The sequence below is a fragment of the Bubalus kerabau genome, chromosome 7 (assembly GCF_029407905.1).
Source record: "Bubalus kerabau isolate K-KA32 ecotype Philippines breed swamp buffalo chromosome 7, PCC_UOA_SB_1v2, whole genome shotgun sequence".
NCBI classification, from domain to species: domain Eukaryota; kingdom Metazoa; phylum Chordata; class Mammalia; order Artiodactyla; family Bovidae; genus Bubalus; species Bubalus kerabau.
This window is the reverse complement of record NC_073630.1, coordinates 119046716-119057633: the sequence shown is the minus strand read 5'-3', so window position 1 is coordinate 119057633 and position 10918 is coordinate 119046716. Positions and strand designations below refer to the sequence as shown.

At 52.3% G+C, this 10918-nt stretch overlaps 1 long non-coding RNA gene across 1 annotated transcript; it reads left to right on the top strand.

Annotated features, from left to right (window-relative positions):
* The first annotated feature begins 236 nt into the window (after positions 1–236).
* LOC129657335 (uncharacterized) lies at positions 237–3811 on the top strand. Its single transcript, XR_008716689.1, has 3 exons — positions 237–906; positions 1997–2171; positions 3579–3811. It is a non-coding gene; the product is annotated as an uncharacterized LOC129657335 (long non-coding RNA).
* The last annotated feature ends 7107 nt before the right edge of the window (positions 3812–10918 follow it).

Genomic DNA, 10918 nt, shown 5'->3' with positions numbered 1-10918 from the left:
AATCTTTAGACCAGGGTCAGATGTCATCCTTGCCTTGTTTCTGGTGGTCTGCAGGCCTGAGTACTCCTGGGGTGTCTGGGGAGCCCAGTCTAGGTTTGTCAGAGTGTGGTTGATTCGTCCAAACCAGTCTGGAGCAAGTGCTAAGTTCTGGGCCTGGCTCCATCCACAACATGCTGTGTGGTCCCAGGATACTGGCTTGCCCTCTTTGGGCCTGCGTTTTCTCCTTTGTTAAACAAGGGCATTCCAAGGTCTCTCTCCAGATATGCCAAAAAGAATTATAGAAGCTTTCTACAAACTCTTCACTTCCATTTTATTAAAATATCACAGGCAACACTGCCCAACAGAAAATATAAGAGGCCACACATGCAAGTTAAAGTTTCTGGTAGCGGCATTAAAGAAGTAAATGAACATAAAAAGAAACAGGTGCAGATAATTAAACAATCATTTCCTCTAATGTGTTCAAAATCATTATCATTTCGACATGTAATCAACATCAAGACTGGGGACAGTTTATGTTCTTGGTGCCATCTTTGAAATCTGACACATATTTCACACTTGTGCACATCTCAGTTTAGAGGCTGAAACTTCCCTGGAAATCCTTGGCCAGCAGCCCCGCCCTGGCTCTCAGAACACCACCTCCCGGAAGCGTGGCTTGGTGCTTCCAGTCCACTGGTGATGCTCCCTACAGAAGCAGCTGGTTACCTGTGCCCTCACCTGGGACAGCATCTTCCAAACCACGTTCCTGGGGCATCTTGTTCCTGGTTGTGTGAACGGGTGATTCTCAAGTCACTGCTGGAATCAGATTTTCTTGGGAGCGTGTGTGCTAAGTCGCTTCAGTCATGTCCGACTCTTTGAGACCCTATGGGCTGTAGCCCGCCATGCTCCTCTGTCCATGGGATTCTCCAGGTGAGAATACGGGAGTGGGTTGCCATGCCCTCCTCCAGGGGATCTTCCCCACCCAGGGTCTGAACCCTCATCTCTTACGTCATCTCTGGCATTGGCAGGTGGGTTCTTTACCACTAGCACCACCTGGGAAGCCTCTTTCTTGAGAGACATCTGGTCAGATGAAACTCAGCAGCTTTTGCTTTGATTGCAGGGCTTCTCAGAGCCTTTGATGTGGCCATGAGAATTAAAAGTAGGTGAGGTAGGGAGTCCCTGTTCGGCCAGCACACTGAGAACCCTGGGCCTGATACTCTGAGGAAAGAACTGAGTCTATTTCTCCCTGTGTCTCCAGGCCGCTTTGGCACAGAGTGGCCCCTAGGTGTGTCCTGCCCACAGCAGGCACCTGGCAGAGACCAGTCATTATAAACAAAACTTGGCTAAAGGACTTCCCTGGTGGTCCAGTGGTGAAGAATTCACTTGCCAATTCAGGAAGACACCAGCTGGATCCCTGGCCCAGCAAGATCCCACATGCTGCCGGGTTACTAAGCCCACATGCCACAGCTACTGAGCCTGTGCTCCAGAGCCTGTGCTCTGCAGCAAGACAAGCCCACACACCACAACTGGAGCGTACCCCCCACAGCAGCGAAGACCCAGCACAGCCAAAAACAAATGGGCTAAAGAGAAGAGCTGAAACAAAGATATGTTAAAGCTCATAGGAAGGGTCAGATCCTCCGCTTAGAGGATCAGGGAAGACTGCCTGGAGGAGGTGACATCTGAACTGATCCTAAAGGGTAAACCTACGAAGAATAGGGTAAGGGGTGGGGAAGATATTTCTGACACATGAAGACCCAGAGGAGCTCTGTGTGTGGTCTGGTGCCCAGAACGGTGGATGGGGGTGTTGGTGCGGGAGTGTGAGAGGCTGCCTGGGGTGCGGGGTGCTGCAGTCCCCCCCTCACTCTGTGTGGGTCAGTGCTCCCTTGGCAGGGCGAGTGGGGAGCGATCCTGCACTGGAATCCCTGGGAGTCTGCTAAACCCGGACTCCCAGCCTGAGAACCTGCAGCTGACAAGTTCCCAGGGGACTCTGGGGCCCCGTGTCTGTTTTTCTCCCCCACAGGCACAGAGAGGATTGCATCTCTCAGCCTTGCAGTGGGGGCAGCAGTTGACTGGTCCTGACGAGCACGAAGTGGAAAGAAAGGAGTGGTGGAAAATTCTGGATGATGTTCCAACCTCTCTCCCCTGGCTCTGGAGGCTGAGGAGACTGCATGTACTGGATGAACGGTTACAGTAAGGTAGAGCCTCCATCAGCCCGGGTCCCCGGGTGCAGCCTCCATCGGCCTGCGTCCCTGGGCAACCACACGCAGCACTGTCCCCACACAGGCCGTGCAGCGTGAGCAAGGCATATACCTTAGTTGTGCTAACCTACCTGAGGTTCTGCTCGTTATTGCTGTGTAACTTAGCCTGTTATGATGAATGCACATCCATCCGTTTCCAGTCGCTCCAGGTGGAACATTTCAGAATGTCTGTGGGCACTGATTCGGAGCAGTTGAGACGGTTCACACCCCCCTCCCTCCTTTCTCGTCCCTCCCTCCAGAGTGGCAGCTGGCCTGTGCGGCACCCTCGTGAGAATTACGAGAAGGCTTGCCGTCTGGGCTGCTCAGCTTGGTGAGAGTGAGCAGAGAGCAAGCTGGATTTCAGCCTTGACCCGCCCCCTCGGCCAGGCACTTGAGCAGTGCGCAACCTGCACAACTGTACGGGGAGGCTCGACTGTTCACCTGCGGGGAGTAGAGGACACTGGGAGAGACGAGGCTTTGAGGAGGGGAGGGGGAGAGACTGTTCAGGTCTGGACCCAGGAAATCTCCAGCAGGTAGATGGAAAAGGTGAAGTGGGGGCTGGGGAGAAGAAAAACCTGATAAAACTTTCCAAATGCTTTTCTCCTGCTGAATAGGATTTCGCTGTTGGTGAGGGGTATGTTCCTTAAGATTCCCAAAGGAGGGAGGGGTTCTGTGGGATTGGGGTCTCCACCATAGAAGGATGTTCCTCGCCAATATCCCTTCCTACCTGCTGTGCTCATCTGTCCCTGGCATCAGAACCCTGAAAGGAGACACTGAAGTGAGGGTCCCGCCTGGACCACCAGGCAATGCAGACAGTGTTACAGAGCCAGCCAGCCGAAGGGGTCAAGGCTGAGGAAGCCCTTTCGCAGCACAGAATCACAGTGACCCCTCATTCCCCACTTGGAAAAAATTCCTTCTTCTTGATCTGTCAAGATTTATTGGGGAACTCTTTTAAAATAACAGCTTTATTGAGGTATAACTCACGTATCATAAAATCACCCCATTTTAAAGTGTACAATTCAGTGATTGCTAATGTATTTAGATTTAGGTAGCTCAGTTGGTGAAGAATCCTCTGTAATGCAGGAGACCCCAGTTTGATTCCTGGGTCGGGAAGATCTGCTGGAGAAGAGATAGGCTACTCACTCCAGTATTCTTGGGCTTCCCTTGTGGGTCAGCTGATAAAGAATCGGCCTGCAACGTGGGAGACCTGGGTTTGATCCTGGTTGGCAAGATCCCCCGGAGAAGGGAAAGGCTACCCACTCCAGTATTCTGGCCTGGAGAATTCCACGGACTGTATAGTCCACGGGGTCACAAAGAGTTGGACACAGCTGAGTGACTTTCACTTTCTTTCATCTCTAATTTCAGAACACTTTTATTCCCCCTAAAAGAGACCCAGGTTAAAAAGGCTGAGTGCTGAAGAATTGATGCATTTGAACTGTGGTTCTGGGGAAGACTCTCAAGAGTCCCTTGGACAGCCAGAAGATCCAGCCAGTCCATCCTAAAGGAAATCAACCTTGAATATTCATTGGAAGGACTGATGCTGAAGCTCCAAAGTTTGGCCTCCTGATGGGAAGAGTTGACTCATTAGAGAAGACTCTGATGCTGGGAAAGACTGAGGGCAGGAGAAGAAGGGGGCGACAGAGGATGAGATGGTTGGATGGCATCACTGGCTCCATAGACATGCATTTGAGCAAAATCTGAGTGATAGTGAAGGACAGGGAAGACTGGAGTGCTGCAGTCCATGGAATCGCAAAGAAGGTCGACACGAATTAGTCACTGAACAACAAAAGAAACCCAGCCCTCCGTTCCCCTTGCCCCAGTCCCCAAAGCCACTAATTTTTTCTGTGTCTACATCCTTGCTAATCCTGTACATTTCGTAGACATGAATCATACAACGTGCAGCTGTTTCTATCTGGTTGCTGTAACTTAGCATAATGTTTTCAAAATTCATTCGTATTGGAATCAGAATCAGAACAGGAATCAGAACTTCATTCCTTTCTTATGACCAAATAACATTCTGTTGCCTGGATATACCATTTTGTTTGTTCAGCAATCAATGTATGCACATTTGGGTGCTTTCTACTTTTTAGCTATTAGGAACATTGCTGCTGTGAACATTTGTACAACAGCTCTTGCGTGGGTGTATGCCTTCAGCGCTCCTGGGCACACGCCTAAGAGGTGGACGGCTACAATGCTAACATGTTTGAGGAACGGCTAGACTCTTCCAGAATGACTGTGCCGTCTTACTTTCAGCAACGCACGAGGGTTCCAATTTCTCTACAACTTCACCAACACTTAATATTGCTTGTCTTTTTGATTCTATTAACAGTCGCCCTAGTGGGTGGGAAGGGATGCCTCATTGCGGTTCTGACTGGCATTTTCCTGACGACTAATGACATGGAACCTCTTCGCATGCATCTGTTGGTTTTGCATGTCTTCTTTGGAGAAAGGTCTATTTGCACCGTTTGGCCATTTTTAATTTGGATTACATGTCTTTTTTATTCTTGAGTTGCAAGAGCTGTTTATGAATTCTGGATACATGTCTCTTGGCATATAAATGTTCTTTAAATATTTTCTGCCATTCTTTGCGTTATCTTTTTACTTTCTTGATATAGTCCTTTGTAGCAAAAATCTTTAAACTCTGATGCAGCTATTGAGGAGATTCTTAAATCTAAGATAATTAAAAACAGTGGCAGCTGCCTTGTGTCGTGAAAGTGAAAGTTGTTCAGTTGTGTCTGACTCTTTGCGACCCCACGGACTATACAGTCCATGGAATTCTTTAGGCCAGAATAGTGGAGTGGGTAGCCTTTCTCTTCTCCAGGGGATCTTCCCAACACAGGGATCGAACTGGGGTCTCCTGCATTGCAGGTGGATTCTTTACCAGCTGAGCCACAGGGGAAGCCCGCCATGTGCCATAGTAGGGTATTTATTGACTCACTTACACCTGACACCAACCAGTGACGCCGGGACTGCCCTTGTCCCCCGGGTATAGTTGGGGAAACAGTGGCGCAGACAGATCAAGAAAGAGGCTCACAGTCATGAGGCCACCACCTGACAGAGGCAGAGCTGTAATAAGCCAGCTGTTTCCAGAGCCCAGGCTTTTAATCACTGCTCAGTAGAGGCTCTGCTCTGGAACCTGGACCACGAACAGGGAGACATCGTCATCACCCTCACTATCTTTATCGTTCTCACCATTATCAACTCCATCCTCATCGCCCCCATCCCCATGCCCAGCCTCATCTTACCCTTGATGTTCTCACCCTCACCACCATCATCACCACCATCAGCTCAGTTCAGTTCAGTCGCTCAGTCATGTCCGACTCTTTGCGACCCTGGGGACTGCAGCACGCCAGGCCTCCTTGTCCATCACCAACTCCCGGAGTTTACTCAAACTCATGTCCATCGAGTCGGTGATGCCATCCAACCATCTCATCCTCTGTCGTCCCCTTCTCCTCCTGCCTTCAATCTTCCCCAGCATCAGGGTCTTTTCAAATAAGTCAGTTCTTCGCTTCAGGTGGCCGAAGTATTGGAGTTTCAGCTTCAACATCAGTCCTTCCAATGACTATTCAGGACTGATCTCCTTTAGGCTGGACTGGTCAGATCTCCTTGCAGTCCAAGGGACTCTCGAGAGTCTTCTCCAACCACCGTTCACAAGCAGCAGTTCTTCGGCGCTCCACTGTCACCACCGCCACCACCGTAATCACCAGCATCATCACTCTCAAGGCTCCCAGATAGTCTGCCGAGCTCCCTGCCTGGGACCATGCCTGGAGCTCCACGCTTCACATCTCCCAGCTACTGCATCATCCCACCTGCCCTGCAAGGATACCGAGGCTGGGAGAGTCACGGTCACCTACGTTTCCCAGTGCCTCATGGAACCTTGACTCAGGCCATCTGGTCTCTGCCTTTAGTCTTGGTCAAGTTCCCTTACTCATTTCCCAGAGATGAGACGGAGGACAGGTGTCAGAGTTGAAGGGAGGGGAGGGGCCACTGGGGTCGAGTCCTGGCCAGAACAGAGGGCTGGCCGAGTGGTCTGCAGACTGCGGCTTTCAGGAGGAGATGCTCCAGAGAACCCTGAGACAGGGAGGCTGGAGGCCTGGCTCCCAGGCACGAAGCCATCCTGGACTAGGGGGAGGGTGGGGAGGAACCGTGCCGACCCCATCAATTAGTGCAATTAGCCATCAGGATGGAGGCCCCGCGCTAATTGCCCGGTAGCCAGCTGAGGTGCTCAGTAATGGATTAGTGGAGTGTTGCAGCCACTGCAGAGGTGGCCTCCACCTCCCAGGGTCAAGGCCAAGTGCTCCAGGGATGCCTCCACTCCCAGGGCAGCCCAGCCCTGCCAGGCTGTGCACCGCCCCACCGCCACCCCCCCGGTGACCCCAGCCACTTCCCAGGACTGAGAAAACATGGCTGAGGGCCTACCTGGCTGCAACCTGCCAGGGGAGGGGGAGGGAAGCGGATCGCCAGAGCAGAGGCCTAGGTCCCTGAGTCAGGCCCTGGGAATCCATTTCCCTGGGACAAAAGCCCTCTTTGTGCAAGTGGGCTGAGCTCTGGGGGCTTAAGACCCCCTCCCCAGGAAGCACTCGGTCAGGCAGGGCCTCTGTGAAGACCTCAGTCTCTTCTTCGATAGGATGGGGAGGAGGGGAGCTCACCTGCCCACCTTGCCTCTCTGCCAGGATGAGAGGGGTTCTTGTCCCTAAAGGTCCCAGAGCAGGACATGCCGCCTGGGGCAGCTCAAGCCCGTGGTCAGTGGGCCCTGCCTGGCAGCTCCAAGCTGCCTGGAGAGGTTCCTGTGTCTTCCCCAGCTGGCACATACCTGGCTGTGTCCCGGGGGAAGTTGTGTGTGGTGGGTGCAGGGCTTTCCCCTGAGGGCTATGGGAAGCCCCAGAAAGGTCTGTGCTGTACGATAGCAGCCCAGAAGGAGGATACTTCAGGGGTTGCAGGGAGCCAGGGGAAGCCTCAGTAGTGGGTGGGGGGTCCTAAGCCTGGCCTGTGGTGGGATGGGGGGTGGGGAGGAGGCACAGATGTGCTAGAGCTTGGCTGGGACTGCGGTCAGCGCTTGGGACTAGCCTGAGGGAAGGGAGCCTCCTCACTGACCCTCGAGTTTCAACCAGAGCACCCCTCCTCCAGGAAGCCTTCCAGGTCTGCTACTGCTTGTCTCTGGGGCCTCATCGCCTCCCCTGCCCTGTCCCCAGCCCAGGTTGCCCAGTGGCCTGTATCGCTGACCTCTCCCTCTTTCTAGGGCTCCAGGCATCAGCTCCCCCTCCCTTCCCAGCCACCCCCCCACCCCCAGCTGGGTGGGACTCCTCCAGGCTCCCTGAACAGTGTGGGCTCCTAGGCCCTGGGCTGTGAGCTGGGCTCCATCCGGCTCTGGCTTCCTCATGCAGCAGCTCTGGGGCAACTAACTGAGGAATTAAAAAAAATAATAATAATGAAGACTTTACTTTTAGAGCAATGTTTAAGTGTACAGGGGCTTCCTGGTGGCTTGGATGGTAAGACATCCGCCTGCTATGCAGAAGCCCCGGGTGCAACCCCTGGGCTGGAAAGATCTCCTGGAGAAGGGAATGACAGCGCGCTCCAGTATTCCTGCCTGGAGAATCCCATGGACAGAGGAGCCTGGTGGGCTACAGTCCTTGGGATCGTGAAGAGTCGGACACGACAGAGCGGCTAACACCACACTGCCGCTAGGTTTACAGAACAATTGAACAGGAAGTCGGGAGCTCCCTCCTGCTTCCCACAGGTTCCTCTGTTGATAACCTCTGCTCCTCTCCTCTGCCTAACCACCCCCCCAACGCTGGTGGGATATACTGTTACCACCGATGAGCCAATATTGATAGCCAGAGGCCATCGTGTACACGAGGGTTGACCGTGCTGTGCACACTATGGGTTTGGACAATGTACCGCTCATGTGCATCCACCATCACAGTGTCACACAGGGCTGGTTCACTTCCCTAATACGCCTCTGCACCCCATCTGTTCCCAACCACCCCTGCTCCCAACCACGGGGCAACCACCGATCTCTGTACGGTCACTACAATTTTTCCCTTTTCCAGAATGTCACATAGTTGGAATCATACGCTCTGTAGCCATTTGAGATTGGCTTCTTCCATTTAGTGACATGCCTTTAAGGTTCCCTTATGTCTTTTCTTGGCCCCATAGCTCATTTCTTTTCAGTCCTGAAACATATTACATTGTCTGGAGGTACCTCAGTTTATTTATCCATTCACCTAAAAAGCATCTTGGTTGCTTCCAATTTGTGGTGACTATGAATAAAGCTGCAATGAACATCTGTGAGCAGGTTTTTATGTGCATATAAAATTTCAGTTCATGTGGGTAAGTACCCAGGCGTGCCGGTGCTGGGCCATCTGGTGAGAGGACGCTTGGTTGCTAAGAAACCCCCACACTGTTCTTCCGAGTGGAGGCACCATGCTGCATTCTCACAGCAGTGAGAGTTCCTGTTGCTCCCTGTCTTTGCCAGCATTTGGTGTTGTCAGTGTTTGGAATTTTAGCCATTGTGATAGGTGTGTAGTTCGTGTTTCATCGCTGGTTTAACTTACCGGTCCCTGATGATGTTTGAATTTGAAACTGGCCCAGATGACGCGAGCCGGATAAATCGTACGGAGTCAACCTTGTCACCCTCCTGCCCTCCTCCTCCGCCACCCCGTCCCCAGGTCCTGCCAGTTCCAGCCCTCTCCCTCTTCCCGGCCACCCTGTCATCTCCCTGCCTGCCCCTTCTTCTCTCCACCCTGACCCCACCTGTCCTCAGTCCTCCATGTGGCACCCAGAGAGACCTGCAAACCCAAACCCGCTGGGCAGACACGCTCCACAGCCTCCCGCCACCCTCTGTTGTTACATCGCGGAAAGCCCCCTGCATGTACCTGACTGCCTCACCTCCCTCTCCAGTTGGGAGTGCAAGGGCAGCCAAAAGCTGGGTTCCCCAGAACGAGCTGAATGTAAAGGGTTGATTTAGGGGTGCAGGACACACCAGCATTGGGAGTGGGGAGGTGAGGCAGAAGAGGTGGCAAGCCAGTTACCCGTTGGGCAAGGAGCCCTCCTGCTATCTTGGAGCTGCCACTCCACGGGTCCAAGGAGCTGGGGTCTGACCCCAGCCTTCCAGCCCTTGGCTAAGAGCTGCTGGAGTGGGGGTTGATCCCTGTACTAACTCCCATCCCCCAGGCAAAGAGTTGCCATCCTCTCTGGGGCTGCCCCGTCCTTCTGCAGAGGGCTCAAGCCTCCCCCAACCCCAGGGGTCAGAGGGGGCCCAGGCCTTCTCAGAGCCGGCTGGGCTATTTTTAAATTTTTATTGGAATATAGATGATTTACAGCGTTGCGTTAGTTTCAGGCATACAGCAAAGTGATTCAGCTACACGTGTGCGCTCAGTCATGTCCAACTCTTTGCAATCCCCTTGGACTGTAGCTGACCAGGCTCCTTTGTCCATGGGGCTTTCCAGGCAAGATTACTGGAGCGGGTTGCCATTTCCTCCTCCAGGGGATCTTCCCAACCCAGGGATCGAACTTGCAGCTCCTGCAGCTCCTGCCTGGGGTAGGTGGATTCTTTACCACCACGCCACCTGGGAAGCATGAGAAAACTCAGGCCCAGAGAGGCAAGGTCTTCTGCGGGAAACTTTCACCGGCTTTTCAGCAGGGCTGAGCCAGCTTTGAACCCGAGTCTGCCTGCTGCAAAGCTCTTGTTTTTTTCTGCATCACAGCGACTTCTGTGTTACCTCAGGTAATCAAATAAAACTTTCTCACAAGGAGAGATGAAATGTGAAAAGGGCTTGAATTTCTAAATCCAGGGAACAATCATCACTTGGGCAATGGTATTTGCAGCCTTTATGGTTTCCTCCGAAGTGTTTTTTTTTTCGGTAAGCTGATGAGAAAGATTCATTTTATGTCGTAGAAGGATGGGAGTCTGGAAACAATAAAATCAGCATTCTCATAATTAGCCCTTAAATTGTTCCTTGGTATAAAAGTTTCCCTGGTCCCAGCTCCATCTTGCTTCTTGCACATTCTCGCTACACAAATCCGAACAATTTTTGACAAGATTTTTGAGTTTTGTCAGATGTGAATTGTTAAGATTTAATTGAAAAAATGAACAGAACGCAGCCAGTATTTCAAAGGGAGTGACCCAGAACCAATTAGAATTTAGTAACAATTGACCATTCAGCACTGAAATCCATGTTGGGAGCATCAGATTAAAGCCACTTTAATTCCCCCGCCGGCAGCCCCCTCCTTCTGAACTCAAAATATCATTAGTGGGAGATTTCCCGGCAATTTTTTTCCAATCAGTTTTCCTGGTTTTAGAAGTTGAAGTTCAGCCGGCGGGGGCTGTGTGAGGGCGGGCGCTGGCTGGTCTTCTCCAGGGCTGAGATGATGCACAACATAGGTTACGTCTTGAAAAAACAGGTCAGGCCGAGTAACATTCCTCGTCAAATCGCTGCTGACAGCCCAAACAGGAGACGGGGAGGCCACAGAAAGGGCCTTTCATCTGAAGACAACACAGCGCATAATTGGTCATTCTTTCCTCCCCCTGCCTCTCCCTCTCAGCTGGGGGAAAGTTCCCAAACAAAGCCAGGGCTTCCTCCGGCAACTTCTTAATCCCTTCTGGCAGATGCTCTCAGGGAAGTGTCAGCTGAGGGTACGTGGCTGTGCGCGGCGGGCACCATGCCTGGTGCATAGTAGGTGCTTAGGAGGGGAGCCGGGGAGGG